The sequence below is a fragment of the Ranitomeya imitator genome, chromosome 4 (assembly GCF_032444005.1).
Source record: "Ranitomeya imitator isolate aRanImi1 chromosome 4, aRanImi1.pri, whole genome shotgun sequence".
Classification (NCBI taxonomy): Eukaryota; Metazoa; Chordata; class Amphibia; order Anura; family Dendrobatidae; genus Ranitomeya; species Ranitomeya imitator.
The window spans coordinates 295,906,253-295,924,540 of NC_091285.1; the positions used below are offsets into that span (position 1 = coordinate 295,906,253).

Genomic DNA, 18,288 nt, shown 5'->3' on the forward strand with positions numbered 1-18,288 from the left:
TATAGTTTTGGTAAATGGTATTATCATTTTTTTGACGAAATTCGGCAGGAGCTTGAAGAGCAACGTCACTGGGCCCGCCTCCACGCAGTAGAAACTTGCTGTGAGGTAAAAATTCAAAAATCACACCAAAATGGCGGGCGGAGTGTGTCACAGTACGGCACGTTTCTGATTGGTCGCTCGCAGCAGGTGGCAACCAATCAGACACTGGACACTGTTGACGTCACTTATCTCCGGACATTAGCTCCGGACATTAGCTCCGGACAGGAAGTTGGCACAAATTGCAGGAAGTAGTATTCTAGGCAATTATATATTAGATGTGAAATCTATTGTTTTTCAGTAAAAGAGCAGACCTCCCTCAAAATGTATTTTTTATTAGGAAAAATCACACTGTGAAACAATAAACGAAACACATATGGGTGTCTATGTTTAGAGATGAGTGAATTGGCTTGGGTTCCCTCTTATTAAGCAAGCTGCCCAACAAACAGGCTCTCCGTGCATGTGTCATGACTGTCACACAGCCGCAACACATGCAGCTGCGGAGCTGACCAGCTGATTGGCCAGCGCGATCTCGGAAGCCGGGTTCCCTCTACAGCTTGCCGAATAAGAGGGAACCCAAGCAAATTCACTCATCTCTATCTTAGTTTCTCTGCCATTCTGGATAGTTGACAATATGTTTGCTAGGACAAAAGAAGGTATATGTCATTGAGCATAGAGAGATGATGCTGCGTGCTGGCAGAGTTGCCAAGACGTCCTTCTGATGACCCGTAGGTACTGTGCTTGTGTTCTAATAAACAGTATACAAGCGCTACACATGGTAGGCATGGAACAGTTGACTTACGATAGTAACTCTACTGCCCTAAATGCAGACATGCATTTCTGACACCTACTGCGCCCTTAGTCATAGAGCATGAATACTGAAGTGTTACAACCACATTAACGCCTTAATGACCAAGCCCATTTTGACCTTAATGCATAGTTCCCAACCGTCCCTCATACTGCGGGACTGTCCCTATTGTGAGGCTGTGCCCCTCAGTCCCGCGCAGGACTCAACTTCTCCCGCACAGCCAGCAGAAGCAGCCAACACGCCCCCTTGTATTAGGCCATGCCCCTCCGTATCTTCTTCCTGGTCAGAGAGGAAGAGAGGACATTCTGAGGTACGTGTGTGACATTCTGAGGTACATGCAGCTGGCCCTGCTGTGCTTACAGTACAAGGCATTATAACCAGGAATAGTGGCAGCAGTTAGAGCAATCCAGTGCAGCCTGTTAGTCATAGGCACAGTATATATCTGTATCCTTTATATACTACAGCAATTACGGAGTGTAGCCAGTAGATAGTGGTGTTGTCACGCCATTTACGGTGATAAAGGGGCAGGACGGCGTATTGGAACCCGCACTTGTCCCTGCCACTAAAAGGGACCCTGACTTTCCCTTATCTCGGGGGTACCTATGAAGGTTAGGAGGCCCGAGCTGCCAGCGTAACCCTGTCTCCTATGCAGACCCTATAAGTGACCCCCTCTCCCCCCAAGAGAGGTAAACTGCACCAGAGTAAATAATATCACCAAAACAGAAAAGGAAAAGAAAAAAACAGACTTAGCTTAATGCTGCAAGGCGCAGCAAGAAGAAACACCAGAAGAAACGGACACTGTAGTAGAACAACAGCTCTCAGCTAGCTCCTACTCCTGGCTAGGTCAGTGGCAGAATGAAATAACACCGACAGTCAGCTGATGAGCCAGGTGACCTTTTAAAGGATGGAGGGAGTGGTCACCATAAACTTCAGCTGAGCCAGAAGCAATGCAATAACACAAGCGGCCACCAGAGGGGGAAAAACTGCATAAACCCGATGACCAAAAAGGAAAAAAGGTATTAAACTTAAGCAAACCAGATCTGCCACAAATCCAAAATTGGATCGTGACAGTACCCCCCTTTCAATGAGGGACCTCTGGACCCTCAACACTGGACCTACAGTGAGAACATCTCGATTCACCAGAGTTCACCTTCTCAGTCACCTGACCCTTAGGTTTATGGTGGACACATAACATTGGAGATGACAACGTAGGCGGCACAAATCTCCAGAGCGCCGACCTGTGGAATGAGTTGTGTATGGGCATTACAGAGGGTAACTCCAACTGGTAAGTCTTCGGACCGATTATGGCTGACAACCGGTATGGCCCGATTACCCTCGAACTCCAGATTCCAGTTCCACACTTTCCACCTGATATTTTTGGTGGACACCCATACGTAATCATTCACACACAGGTCTGGACCTGAACGTTTATTTTCACGCATGCGTCTGCCACAAGAAGGTGAACTCTTTACAGAACCGACAACAGAGGCGTCCCCCTGTGTCACCAAACTCACACCCCCACTATGCACCGAGGGAAGCACCGCTCTCCTCTGACCCCTCCTCCTTAGAGGTCTCTGACATACCGGGTTAGAATGTAATGAGGGTAGAGTCTTGCCCCTACTCCCTTCAAACACCTTTGCAGCCCCCACAGGAGAAGAAGGGGTAGGTTGTAGAAGGACGGCAGAGATTGAAGCTCCTGGACAGCAGTCCTTACACGACTGACCCCAGCTGACTACTTCTCTGGATCGCCAGTCAATGACCGGGTTGTGTTTACTCAACCAAGGGAGTCCTAAAAGGATAAGTATATGTATTCCCCCCAAGATATAGCACGACAGGAACTCCTCATGACGAGTGCCTATACGCAGGTGTATATCATCCACGACTTGGGTCACCCACCCCTGGCTGAGTGGTACGGAGTCAATAGCCTGGACACTTAGAGGTTTAGTTAGTGTTCTACACCTCAGGTCATGGGTCTGGACAAAATGAGCATCCACGAGATTGACTCCTGCTCCACTGTCCACGAGCACCAGAACATTCTCAGTTACCTCACCAAAAACCACCTCAGCAGGTAATGTACACTGAGAAGAGAAAATGGAAGAAATATACACTCTATGGTCGCTTCCTTCCACACAACCAGGGGGACGCGGCTTTTTAGATGGAACAGGTATCTTGGCTCGAGCTGGGCAGACATTGATAAAATGATCAGTCTGCCCACAGTAAAAACATGCCCCCACACCACGGCGAACCCCAGACAACCCTGTTTGGGAAGCAACTCCTCCCAGCTGCATGGGTTCGTCCACCTGATCAGGTGTGTCCTCCTCCCTAGCAAGGACTACTGGGGGCACATTTGGTGTATGCCACTCCCTCAAACATCTATCCACCCGGATGGCAAGGGACATGGCGGCCTCCAATGACTTGAGAGCGGCGTACTGTACCAGAGTATCTTGCAACCTAGGGGACAGACCCTGCACAAAATGGCTAAGGGCCGGGTCATTCCACTGTGTGTCAGTGGCCCACCTCCTGAACTCTGAACAGTACTCCTCCGCCGGCTGAGCCCCCTGCATGATCTTGCGGAGTCGGGATTCCGCCAAGGAGACGCCGTCCGGGTCACCTTATACCAGCGCCAGAGCCGCAAAAAACTCGTCCACTGACCGTAGAGATGGAGAACCGGTCGGCAGGGAGAAGGCCCAGGATTGGGGATCACCTTTAAGAAGGGAAACTATGATTCCCACCCGTTGTTCCTCACTCCCTGATGAACGAGGGCGGAGCCTGAAGTATAACTTACAGGCCTCCTTAAAAACAAAAAATTTATCTCTCCCACCAGAGAACCTGTCAGGAAGAGATAACTTGGGCTCAGGTTGAGCATGTACCTGGGCCGAAGCCCAAAACCCCACCAACTGCTGCAGCTGCTGCACCACCTCACCACGCAGCCCCTTAAACTCATCGGTGAGGGTCTGAAGCAGTTGGGCAAAAGCCTGCATTTGAGCCATGGCTCACCAGAAATAATGTTCGTCGGTGTTAATGTCACGCCGTTTACGGCGATAAAGGGGCAGGATGGCGTATTGGAACCCGCACCTGTCCCTGCCACTAAAAGGGACCTCGACTTTCCCTTATCTCAGGGGTACCTATGAAGGTTAGGAGGCCCGAGCCGCCAGCGTAACCCTGTCTCCTGTGAGGACCCTATAAGTGACCCCTTCTCCCCCCCAAGAGAGGTAAACTGCACCAGAGTAAATAATATCACCAAAACAGAAAAGGAAAAGAAAAAAACAGACTTAGCTTAATGCTGCAAGGCGCAGCAAGAAGAAACACCAGAAGAAACGGACACTGCAGTAGAACAACAGCTCTCAGCTAGCTCCTAGTCCTGGCTAGGTCAGCTGTAGAATGAACTAACACCGACAGTCAGCTGATGAGTCAGGTGACCTTTTAAAGGATGGAGGGAGTGGTCACCATAAACTTCAGCTGAGCCAGAAGCAATGAAATAACACAAGCGGCCACCAGAAGGGGAAAAACTGCATTAACCCTGATGACCAAAAAGGAAAAAAGGTATTAAACTTAAGCAAACCAGATCTGCCACAAATCCAAAATTGGATTGTGACAGGTGTTTTCTGAGTGCATGCAGAGTTCGCAGAGCTGGGCTACATTGCAATGTGCAGGATCTGTGAGGCAACAGTGTGGACAGCGACAGGTGGAGAAATCGTTGCCTGCATTGTAAGCAGAGTTGCTGGGACACATCTACAGCCCTTACTGTACCCTGGCATTGTCATGTGTGGCCATTATACAGTGTTGAGCATCATGTGGGGCCATTATACAGTATGGAGAACTGTGTAGCCATTATACGGTATGGAGCATCATGTGTGGCCATTATACAGTATAGAGCACTGTGTGGCCATTATACAGTATGAAGCACTGTGTGGTCTTTATACAGAATGGAGCACTGTGTGGCCATTATACAGTATGGAGCACTGTGTGGCCATTATACTGTTGGGGTTCCTCAAGGATCAGTCCTAGGCCCCCTCCTCTTCTCTTTGTATACTGCCCCTATTGGACAAACAATCAGTAGATTTGGTTTCCAGTACCATCTCTATGCTGACGACACCCAATTATACACTTCTCCTGTTATCACGTCGACCTTTTTAGAAAACACCAGTGATTGTCTTACCGCTGTCTCTAACATCATGTCCTCCCTCTATCTGAAACTAAACCTGTCAAAAACTGAACTCCTTGTGTTCTCTCCCTCTACTAACCTACCTTTGCCTGACTTTGCCATTTCCGCGTGCGGTTCCACCATTACTCCAAAGCAACATGCCCGCTGCCTTGGGGTCATCCTTGATTCCGAGCTTTCATTCACCCCCCACATCCGATCACTGGCTCGCTCTTCTTATCTGCATCTCAAAAACATTTCTAGAATTCGACCTTTTCTTACTTTCGACTCTGCAAAAACTGTTACTGTCTCACTTATTCATTCTCGTCTGGACTATTGTAACTATCTACTAATCGACCTCCCTCTTACCAAACTCTCCCCGCTCCAATCTGTCCTGAATGCTGCAGCCAGGATCATATTCCTCACCAACCGTTACACCGATGCCTCTACCTTGTGCCAGTCATTACATTGGCTACCCATCCACTCCAGAATCCAGTACAAAACTACTACCCTCATCCACAAAGCACTCCATGACTCAACACCACCCTACATCTCCTCTCTGGTCTCAGTCTACCACCCTACCCGTGCCCTCCGCTCCGCTAATGACCTGAGGTTAGCATCCTCAATAATCAGAACCTCCCATTCCCGTCTCCAAGACTTTACACGTGCTGCGCCGATTCTTTGGAATGCACTACCTAGGTTAATACGATTAATCCCCAATCCCCACAGTTTTAAGCGTGCCCTAAAAACTCATTTGTTCAGACTGGCCTACCGCCTCAATGCATTAACCTAACTATCCCTGTGTGGCCTATAAAAAAAAAAAACAACATAATCAGGTTCCTCGCATCATGTTCTCATACACTTTATGTAGTTAATAGCCCTCTGTGTCTGTACTGTTACATACTTAGGCAGTTAACTGGTTCATGCAGCTTTACATGAACACCTGAGCCTTACACTATGGCTGGTCTGAATAACTAAAGCAATTGTTACCATCCACCTCTCGTGTCTCCCCTTTTCCTCATAGTTTGTAAGCTTGCGAGCAGGGCCCTCATTCCTCCTGGTATCTGTTTTGAACTGTTGATCTCTGTTATGCTGTAATGTCTATTGTCTGTACAAGTCCCCTCAATAAGTTGTAAAGCGCTGCGGAATATGTTGGCGCTATATAAATAAAAAAATATTATTATTATTATATGGAGCAACATGTGTGGCCATTATAAAATATGGAGCATTATGTGGCCAATATGCAGTATGGAGCATCATGTGTGGTCTTTATACAGTATGGAGCATCATGTGTTGCCATTATACAGTATGGAGCACTGTGTGGCCATTATACAGTATGGAGCACTGTGTGGCCATTATACAGTATGGAGCACTGTGTGGCCATATTTTTTTCTGTTTATAATTATAGTTTATACTGTATGCATCATCATGTGTGGCCATTATACAGAACGGAGCACTGTGTAGCCATTATACAGTATGGAGCATCATGTGTGGCCATTATACAGTATGGAGCATCATGTGTGGCCATTATACAGTATGCAGCATTATGTGTTGCCATTATACAGTACGGAGCACTGTGTGCCCATTATACAGTATGGAGCACTGTGTGCCCATTATACAGTATAGAGCACTGTGCGGCCATTATACAGTATGGAGCACTGTGTGGCCATTATACAGTATGGAGCACTTTGTGGCCATTATACAGTATGGAGCACTGTGTGGCCATTATACAGTATTGAGCATCATGTGGGGCCATTATACAGTATTGAGCATCATGTGGGGCCATTATACAGTATGGAGCACTGTGTGGCCATTATACAGTATGGAGCACTGTGTGGCCATTATACAGTATTGATCATGGTGTGTGGACATTATACAGTATGAAGCACTGTGTGGCTATTATACACTATGGAGCACTGTGTGGCCATTATACAGTATGGAGCACTGTGTGGCCATATTTTTTTCTGTTTATAATTATTGTTTATGAAACAGTGTAATCAGCAGCGCTAAATGGGTGTGGTTGGGTCGTGGGTATGGGTGTGACTAGTGGTGAAATGGTGTGGTCAAGGCCATGGCCTAAAATTTGCCGTGGCGCGCTGCGCACGCCGCTACCTTTGTCCCTCTTTGCCTTCTTCAAAAGCTGGGAGGTATGACCAAGCAAAATTTTAAAATTCTGAGGTTATAATTCTAGAACGCTTTAACGGATTCCACTGATTCTGAGACTGTTTTTTCATGACATATTGTACTTCATGATAGTGGTAACATTATTTCGATATGACTTGCATTTATTTGACAAAAAAACGGAAATTTCACCATTTTCAAACTTTTAATTCTTATGCCCTTAAATCAGAAAGTTACATCATACAAAATCGTTAATAAGATTTCCCACATGTCTACTTTACATCAGTATAATTTTGGAAACATATTTTTTTTTTGTTAGGAAGTTAGAAGGGTTAAAATTTGACTAGCGATTTCTCATTTTTCCAACAAAATTTACAAAACCATTTTTTTAGGCACCACATCACATTTCAAGTGACTTTGAGGAGCCTGTATGATAGAAAATACCCAAAAGTGACACCATTCTAAAAAAAAAACTGCACCCCTCAAGGTGCTCAAAACCACATTCAAGAAGTTTATTAACCATTCCGGCGCTTCACAGGAACTGAAGCAATGTGGAAGGAAAAAATTAACATTTACTTTAGACCTAAACTTTTTTATGTTCACAAGGGTTACAAAAGAAAATGGACCCCGAAATTTGTTTTGCAATTTCTTCTCAATACGCTGATAACTTATTTGTGAGGGAAATCTGTTTGGGAGCACATCAGGGCTCAGAAGGGAAGGAGCGCCATTTGACTGTTTCAATGTAAAATTTGCTGTAATAATTAGTGGATGCTATGTTGCGTTTGAAGAGCCCCTGATGTGAAACCCCCCACAAATGACCCCCTTTTGGAAACCATACCCCTCAAGGATTTTATCCAGGGGTATACTGTGCATTTTTAACCAACAGGTACAACACAGAATTTGATAACATTCGGTCGTCATATTGAATATGTCGCTTGCTACTCCAGTTTGCATTGGGTGCTCGGGTATGCTGTTCACATACAGGTAATCGACCAATACCTCACATATTTTTATATGTATTTTCTGCTCTTTATTTTTCACGGTGCAGCCAGGACCATTATTTTTGGTCTTGTAAACTGAGGTGTATGCTCACATGGGATGCATTCAGGCTCGGACTGGCCCACCGGAGAACCGGAGGATTCTCCGGTGGGCCCAGTCACTGACACCTGCTGGCATACTGGCCAGCAGCTGCCTAGGGCCCCCACTGCTCCAGGGGCCCCTTGCCAGTGGCTATAGGGCCCCTGAGTCAAGGGGGCCACCCCTGTGCCAAGTAGCAGCAGCTGGAGACAGGATACTGTCCCCGCTGCTAAAGCCAAATTAATATTCACGCTTCCCCATGCCCCTATGGGCGTGGAAGAGGCATGAATACCATTTCTCTTTAATAGCGAGCAGCGTTAGCTGCAGGGTGCAGCTAACACTGCCCGCATGTAAAGCCGCACCACACACACACACTCACAAAGTACCGCACACCCACACACAGCACAGGACCGCACACATACACACGCAGGCACACAGACTCCCAGAGCAGCTCACCTCCCAGGGTCCTGCTTCCTGTCTGAGACAGCCCAGCTGGATGACGTCATCATCCAGCGTCCTGTTGTCTCAGTCAGAAAGCTTCCAGGAATGAGCTGCTGCTGCGGGGAGGTGAGCTGTGCTGCGTGCCTGCGTGTGTGCCTGTGAGAGTGTGTGTGTGAGAGAGAGAGAGAGTGTGTGTGTGAGTGTGTGTGTGTGTGTGTGAGAGAGTGTGTGTGTGTGTGTGTGTGTGTGTGTGTGATGAGCTGCGGTGAGCTGTGTGTGTGGTGAAGGACTATGATATTGGTGGGGGGAGACAATGATGGAGGTGATGGGCAATGATTGTGGTTGGGGGAGACAATGATGGAGGTGATGGGCAATAATGGTGGGGGAAGATAATGATGGAGGTGATGGGCAATGTTGGTGGTGGGGAGGCAATGATGGAGGTGAGGGGAGGCAATTATGGCAGTGATGGTGGTGGTGGGGAGGCAATGATGGAGGTGAGGGGAGGCAGTGATGGAAGTGATGGGCAGTGATGGTAGGGGAGACAATGATGGAGGTGATAGGTAATGATGGTATGGGAGGCAATGATGGAGGTGATAGGCAATGATGGTGGGGAGGCAATGATGGTATGGGAGGCCATGATGGAGGTGATAGGCAATGGCGGTGGTGGGAGGCAGTGATGGAGGTGATGAAATGGGCAGTGGTGGTGCTAGGCAATGATGGAGGTGGGGGGCAATGATGGTGGTGGGGGAGAGGCAATGATGGAGGTGATGGGCAATGGCGGTGGTGGGAGGCAGTGATGGAGGTGATGAAATGGGCAGTGGTGGTGGGAGGCAATGATGGAGGTGGGAGGCAATGATGGAGGTGGGAGGCAATGATGGAGGTGGGAGGCAATGATGGAGGTGGGGGCAATGATGGTGGTGGGGGAGAGGCAATGATGGAGGTGATGGGCAATGGTGGTGGTGGGAGACAGTGATGGAGGTGATGAAATGGGCAATGATGGTGGTGGGGGAGGCAATGATGGAGGTGATGGGCAAGGATGGTGGTGGGGGAGGAAATGATAGTGGTGGGGAGAGGCAATGATGGAGGTGATGGGCAATGGTGGTGGTAGGAGGCAGTGATGGAGGTGATTAAATGGGCAATGATGGTGGTGGGGGGAGGCAATGATGGAGGTGATGGGCAATGATGGTGGTGGGGGGAGGCAATGATGGAGATGATGGGCAGTGGTGGGAGGCAATGATGGAGGTGATGAAATGGGCAATGGTGGTGGTGGGGGGAGGCAATGATGGAGGTGATGGGCAAGGATGGTGGTGGGGAGGCAATGATGATGGTGGGGGGAGGCAATGATAGAAGTGATGAAATGGACAATGATAGTGGGGGAGGAGGCAATGATGCAGGTGGTGGAATGGGCAGTGATGGAGGTGGTGGGGGAGAATGATAGGGGTGGTGGGGGAGAAGGCAATGATGGAGGTGGTGATGAGGACAATGATGGGGGTGGAGAGGGGCTGCATTATACTTTATGAGGGGGCTACATTATATTCTGTGGGGGACTGCATTATTCTCAGGGGACATTATATTATGGGCGGCTACATCATACTATGTGGGGGGCTACAGTATCTTCTGTGGTGGGGCTGCATTATCTCAGTTGACTACATTATATTCTGTGGTGGCTGCATTATACTATATGAGGGGGCTGCATTATACCCTATGAGGGTGCTACATTATATTCTATGGTGGGGACTGCGTTATACCTGAGGGGGTTGCATTATATTTTGTGGGGTGCTGCATTATATTCTCTTAGAGGGGACTGCGTTATATTTTATGAGGGGGCTAAATTATATTCTGTGAGGGGGCTAAATTATATTCTGCGAGGGGGCTACCCCAACCCTTGCTACATAATTAAGACGTGTACTACCTCATATTATACCCTGATATTAGCGCTTTTTACCGCACAATTGGTGGTCTTGTATCTATTTCTATGTAGCTACATAGTGGGCCCCAAGAATTATTTTAGATAACGCTGGGCAGCCCGACTGATCTAATACCATGGGCGTCACTAATAGGCTGTAAGTCAAATGCTATGCATTACCTGTATGTGAACAGCGCCCTATGCAAGCTTCTTTTGCGCAATCATATGCTAAGCAATCACCCCCTCAATTGATTCGTAGGCTGTGAGTGGTTGTCTCATCGGTATTTTGCACCTGTGTTGCTGCCGTCTTAACTACATGGTTCTATTGCATCCTGATAGTGCATTTGTTTGGAGGCCTGGACAGATAAACATCCCAGCCCTTTTTCTGTTGTATTAATACTTTTGAAAAAAAACCTAAATTCTAACCCAAAACCCAACCCTAACCTCAACCCTAACCCTAACACACCCCTAACCCTAACACACCCTTAACCCTAACATAGCGCCAACCCTAAGCCAAAGCCCAATTGCAAAAAATGGAAAAAATTTTTTTTTTTTCATTTTTATCTAACTAAGAGTGTGATAAAGGGAAATTTGATTTACTATTTTATTTATTTTGATCACTGTGATAAGGTCTTCCACAGTGATCAAAAGAACCAATAGGAAAAATTTCCTATTGTTGCCGGGTACTGGCCAACAGATCTCGGTGGGTGCATCTTCCAGGAAGATGACGCCGGGCCGGGGTACTGATCAGGAGGGACAGGTGGGTGGCAGAGGGGGTCATTTCTCTCTCCTCTGACATGTATGTCAGGAGAAAAAATAATGAAACAGCCGACACACTTTTTTTTTGTGATCGCCGTTATTCACTGAATAAAGACCCTCACGTGATCAGGCACAGGAAAATCCGGCGTTGATCATGTTATCCGAGGTCTCAGCTACCACCGGTAGCCAAGACCCCAGAGATTTTCTGACTCTGGGGTGCACTACAGCCTTATTCCCGATCGTCGCTTTAAAACGGCAATGAGGGAATAAGGTCTCTTAGTGGCAGCCGTTTTAATAAGTACTGGTGGCCACTAAAGGCTTAAACACACCAAACCACATTTTATCATATGCTAATTAATAAAATCATGTGTAGCAATCCTGAGGGAACACCCCCACAGTCAGATTAAAGGACGCCCCAACCCAAAAAAATATATATATAAACCCACACAGATAACATATACATCGACAAAATGTATGAATGATTACCAAACATAGGCCATTGATATATTATGGGAAAGACAACTATATATATATATATGAACTACATTCAATATACTGTATATACCTTGTGCCATTTCTGCAGTTCAAACCCTTTGGTTGTTTTGTGTCCAGGGAAATAATCAAAAAGGCTTCTCTCATGAAAAGCTTTTCCTGCCAACTACCACCTCAATTCGGTTTAGTTACTTTCTCCAAACCAAAAAACCTGAAGCTACCCAGATTACCCTCTTTTTTGCATTGAATATTTTTGGTCAGTTGGCAGCATTAGAATGGCACTCCGGAAAATAAAGACAGGTGTTTCCTAAAATGCGAGTACAATGTAAATTTTCTCTTCTTTTTCCCTATTACATTTTATCACATGGTTCCGACCTCTTGGCGGCTGTCAGAGTCACACGTTCAGCATTTGGTCAGCATTTTATATCAGTATTTGTAAACCAAAACTAGGAGTGGGTGAAAAACAGAAAAGTGTGGCAGGGGTTTGCATTATACTTTTTCTCTGATTGTTCCACTCCTGAAATTGGCTTACAAATACGGAGGTAAAAAACTGACCAAATACTGAACGTGTAAACATAACCTGTCAGTGGTAATTTTGCGCTATGGAGTGCCCATGTTTTCATTTTGCATAGACTATAAGTTGTATGTGTTCTGTTCATGTAACCTAAAGTTAATGGGGTTTTCCATTTTCAGAAAAATGGGCCCCATATATACTATAATGTAAAATAACAAAGGCCAAGAATTTTGACTACAGTGGAGATATCACATCAGCAACTCACATGACCACTGCAGTCAGTCACTGAGCTCAGCAGGCCTGCTGATGAAGACGCCATGAGTTGCCGAGGTCAGTAACTGGTTGCAGTGGTGATGGGAGCTGTTGATGTGATGTTACTGCTTCAGCCAAAACACAGACCTGAGAAGCGGCGATGATATGGGGAAGCTGAGTACGATGTGTCTTAAACTAAGGTAGATGAAACATGTTGAAATAAGCTTTTACTTCAGGAATGAAATTAATTTCACGTTATAGTGCTAATAAAAAACCTTCAATTCTATGTGTTTCAACGCCAAACCAGTATCTTTTTCAACTGAAGAAACCAACATACTACACATAATACTCTTAGACTCTCTGCCTTTGCTATTTTACGTTACAGGATTTGTTGGTGGTCTACTCTAAAAGGGGAAAATTTCTTTTGGTCCACATGGGACGAAGATGCAGCAGAACTTACCCTTGGATTAAAGCAGACTAGTGGATGAGATTTTATAAATCTGTTTATAATATAATATTAATATACAGTTAGGGCCAGAAATATTTGGACAGTGACACAAGTTTTGTTATTTTAGCTGTTTACAAAAACATGTTCAGAAATAAAATTATATATGTAATATGGGCTGAAAGTGCACACTCCCAGCTGCAATATGATAGTTTCCACATCCAAATCGGAGAAAGGGTTTAGGAATCATAGCTCTGTAATGCATAGTGTCCTCTTTTTCAAGGGACCAAAAGTAATTGGACAATGGACTCTAAGGGCTGCAATTAACTCTGAAGGCGTCTCCCTCGTTAACCTGTAATCAATGAAGTAGTTAAAAGGTCAGGGGTGGATTCCAGGTGTGTGGTTTTGCATTTGGAAGCTGTTGCTGTGAGCAGACAACATGCGGTCAAAGGAACTCTCAATTGAGGTGAAGCAGAACATCCTGAGGCTGAAAAAAAAGAAAAAATCCATCAGAGAGATAGCAGACATGCTTGGAGTAGCAAAATCAACAGTTGGGTACATTCTGAGAAAAAAGGAATTGACTGGTGAGCTTGGAAACTCAAAAAGGCCTGGGCGTCCACGGATGACAACAGTGGTGGATGATCGCCGCATACTTAATTTGGTGAAGAAGAACCCGTTCACAACATCAACTGAAGTCCAGAACACTCTCAGTGAAGTAGGTGTATCTGTCTCTAAGTCAACAGTAAAGAGAAGACTCCATGACAGTAAATACAAAGGGTTCACATCTAGATGCAAACCATTTATCAATACCAAAAATAGACAGGCCAGAGTTAAATTTGCAGAAAAACACCTCAAGAAGCCAGCTCAGTTCTGGAAAAGTATTCTATGGACAGATGAGACAAAGATCAACCTGTACCAGAATGATGGGAAGAAAAAAGTTTGGAGAAGAAAGGGAACGGCACATGATCCAAGGCACACCACATCCTGTGTAAAACATGGTGGAGGCAACGTGATGGCATGGGCATGCATGGCTTTCAATGGCACTGGGTCACTTGTGTTTATTGATGACATAAGAGCAGACAAGAGTAGCCGGATGAATTCTGAAGTGTACCGGGATATACTTTCAGCCCAGATTCAGCCAAATGCTGCAAAGTTGATTGGACGGCGCTTCATAGTACAGATGGACAATGACCCCAAGCATACAGCCAAAGCTACCCAGGAGTTCATGAGTGCCAAAAAGTGGAACATTCTGCAATGGCCAAGTCAATCTCCAGATCTAAACCCAATTGAGCATGCATTTCACTTGCTGAAATCCAGACTTAAGACGGAAAGACCCACAAACAAGCAAGACCTGAAGGCTGCGGCTGTAAAGGCCTGGCAAAGCATTAAGAAGGAGGAAACCCAGCGTTTGGTGATGTCCATGGGTTCCAGACTTAAGGCAGTGATTGCCTCCAAAGGATTTGCAACAAAATATTGAAAATAAAAATATTTTGTTTGGGTTATGTTTATTTGTCCAATTACTTTTGACCTCCTAAAATGTGGAGCGTTTGTAAAGAAATGTGTACAATTCCTACATTTTCTATCAGATATTTTTTGTTCAACCCTTCAAATTAAACGTTACAATCTGCACTTGAATTCTGTTGTAGAGGTTTCATTTCAAATCCAATGTGGTGGCATGCAGAGCCCAACTCGCGAAAATTGTGTCACTGTCCAAATATTTCTGGCCCTAACTGTATGTTCATTATAAACCTAGTAAAATATTGTGGGAACACATTTGCCTATTCAGTCCAAACGACCAACCGTAAAACAATGCAGAAAACAGGAGGATAGAAATCTAGGTATAGTTAACAACCCTCTTAATGCAGAGAGTGAACAGGTTTTACGATGCCTGTTGTTTTGTATCATTAGCTGTAAATTATTGTTTTGTTTCTGTTCCCTCCACTATTTTATGCTGCCTAAACTATTCTTCAAAACCCTGCATTTCCTGGCAGCTATCGGGTAAGTACTAAGGCAGGCACACACATGACATATAGGGATGAGAAGATCCGTGGAAGTTCGGGTTCGTCGGGTTCAACCGAACTTTGATCCAAAGTTTGGTTCGGGTACTTGAACCGTACCCAAACTTGAACCTGAACCCATAGAAATCAATGGGGACCAGATCTTTGGAGCTGGAAAATAGCTGGAAAATATCTCTCTCTCACTCCGAAATGTAAAATGATTTTCCATGAGACGTCCGAGTTTGGAGTTCAGCACCGGACACCTAGGTACTAATCCCGAACTTCACAGCTTTCAGCTAAAAGAATACAAACTTGCAGGAAAAGGGGACCTTTAGGTACAGCCAGTGCAAATTACAAAAATAGCCATTTGTCTAATTTTCTGCTTTATTTCCAGTAAAATTCCTATTAGTAGCTTTATAAATAGAACAGAACTTAAAAACTAACCAGGCCAATCAGGAGTGTATCCTTGTCAAAAATTCAACTAACCGAGGATACCTGCCTCATCAGGAAAAATAATTGTGGAAAAGCCCCTTTGTGATCAAACAGAAATTCGTGGGAATAAAAAGAAATCCTGTAAAAAGAATATCTGTGACAGAACTGTACATTAATCCAGTATTGCACTTGAAAGGGAGGTCACAGAAGCCATACAGATAATGGCAACCATTTAGAATAGCAGAACAGAGGGCATAATAAAAAAGCTACTGAATACAGTCTCCTCCTGATGTCGTAGCAGAATGATGGATGATACTAGAGAAGTTTGCTACTGGAACCCTGAAAGCGGACATCCTATTGTCTTTGTTTTCCTACAAAGGACTTTCTAAGCTGAAGAAAAGGAGCTACAATTCAGAGCAAACTGGAGAGTCTGCGGAGGACTGCTAAATCCAAATGTGTGCACATAGCAGAGCAGATGAGGGATGTGTAAGCTGCTGCCGAGGCGTAGCCACACTGGAGGATTCCGGGCTCGTCTGTGCACACAGCCTGTGATATCCAAACAACTAGCGTTTCTACAAATCGTCCCCACAAACACTGCTAAACAGAGATAAAGTAAATCCCAGACACCTCGTCATCTACTTCATTCCATAAGTAGCCATATAATAAAATACACATCAGCAAACATGGACACATCAAGTATCAGAATTAGAAAACAGTAACCTGAGTATCCTCAGGTGCAAAAGCAGCTAAAAAGTTACAGGCCCACATGCTAAAATCTGCACCGCGACTCCTCACTTTACAGCCACATTTTAAGAGTGTAATTACCATGAAATAGCTGGTGGTTTCCCTCTGGTGACTGCGAGAACACTGATGGCATGGTACGCGCCTGTAATCCTGCTGACAAGTGTGCTGCTGATCCCTGCTGTTACCAGAGTGTGTGTGTGATGACATTCAGAGAGAGGAGACTGTCCGCCAATCGCCGGCCATGTGGACCTCCCAGCAGAGGGTTCGTGACAACACAAAAGAGGTTTAAACTCTGTGTGCCAAAACAATGGATCTGCTCCATGTATTCAGGAGCAAATTATATCCAACCCTAAGCTAAAAAAAACGATTTTCTGACACAATAATAACTAAGAAAAAAGGCGTTACGTAACCTATAAATAGGATTGGGTAAAGTCCCTTGGTATATAAGGTCGGACACACAGAGGAATGTTTAAATGAGGCTAAGACGTGCACCCAGCGCTCTTGTGTGGAGAGGTTTATAAGGGACCGCACACAGGCCAATTGTATCCTATATGATACCGCACCGGGGCAATTTACTACACGGCCGCAGATCCGCGGGGAGGAAACCGCAGCATGCCCTAATCTGCTCCAATTTACAGAACAAACCGGTGTATGTCTTGGCATTACGACAATGCGGATGGAATGGTTACCTTACTACCAAGTACATTTATTTTATGCATTTACTTTCACACGTTGTAATGCCCAGATCTGTGTAGCTTTGGGCATGCACACTGTCATACATGTGCCGCTGACTGCCATTAAAATAATGTGCAGCATACAGTTATATTCTATCCAGCCATCTACACTTTTCAAAACTTCACAAAAGAGCCTATAGTTTAGCGTAAATTGATCGACTGGCGGCAAGACACAATCGCCGATCGGTAAACTTTTCCAGATCGGCGTTTAATTGCCTGCTCACCAGACCAAAGTAAATGCACAATGAACAATCTGGAATAGATTCAGCAATGCGAGTCCTGGTTACACAGGACATAACAGCAGAGAACAATGATTATTTTTTTTGCACAAGAGATCATTTCACCCAATGTATGATTGTTTTGCTCAGGGTGATCGGCAGCCTGTTTGCACACCAATTAAATCATATAGCGAGTGCTTCTAACAATGTATCTTCACGATCATCTTGCAGTATAAATGCAAGTGTAAAGATGAGCTCATGGGATAAAAATTTAGCATTCCTACTTCTGATTGGGAGGTGATTTTTCTTTATTGCTTTTATCGTAAAGTTGAAAGTATCTCAAAACAGGGAATACAGAAAACGTGTTGCTTCTATTTCTTGATCTGGCATATGTTTCTGTTTTGTTGCATATTATTGGACAGGACAATGAATCTCCCAAACATGAGAGACATCTTCAGACTTGGTCTCCTACTGATACTATATTTTAAGATACTAACAAGCATGAAAGAAGTGATGTATTCCTTCCATCAGGGACTTTACTAGTTCCTGATAAATTAGTTATAGGATACTCAAAACTGCTGCAACATTTATGATAATGTATGCTACTTATCCAAGGTCAACAATAAAATGTTTCCTATCTGACGCAATAATTTCAACAGCAAATTTCTCCATTCACCTTTGACTTTTACAAGTCATAGGCACACAAATTATGCTAAGGCTATATGGCAACTTTGAACAGTCTGCATCAAGATTTTAATACTGGATTGTCACATCGGTATTTAATAATTACCAATGGGGGTCACGTGGAGACAGAGCGACTGTGACACAACGGCCAAGAAAAATCCAAAAGTCTTGGATTTTTGGTCAGAGCTTCAATTTGCCCTAGACCTGAATACAATTTGCATGTGGAACGTCTGCAACTTTCTCATGATGTGAATATAAACCTACAGGCTTTGGCAGCAAGACAATGGACCAAATTACCATATAATTATTTATCGTTACGGTCTTGAGCAACAATAGTACACAAAACCTACAAAAATGGCTGCATACAAAATGTGAACTATCAAAAAGCTTTATTAATCACAGAATAGTTAAAAAGATGATGTGATTACTTATGATGTGGATAAAATAGTTGCAGGAGACAAATCGCACAAATGTTATTGAGAATTCC

The 18,288-nt window shown here is 44.8% G+C and overlaps 1 protein-coding gene across 19 annotated transcripts in view; it reads right to left on the bottom strand.

The window, feature by feature from the left end:
* Positions 1 to 18,288, bottom strand: part of NRCAM (neuronal cell adhesion molecule) — a 377,012-nt gene that overhangs the window by 202,388 nt on the left and 156,336 nt on the right. For 2 of the 19 annotated variants that reach the window (XM_069764777.1, XM_069764767.1), the window contains exon 1: positions 16,247 to 16,364. The exons of the other annotated variants lie outside the window; for them this stretch is intronic. The gene's annotated coding sequence lies outside the window, so the exon portion shown is untranslated. Of the gene's footprint in view, positions 1 to 16,246; positions 16,365 to 18,288 lie in introns of those variants that run through there. 19 annotated transcript variants of the gene reach the window in all.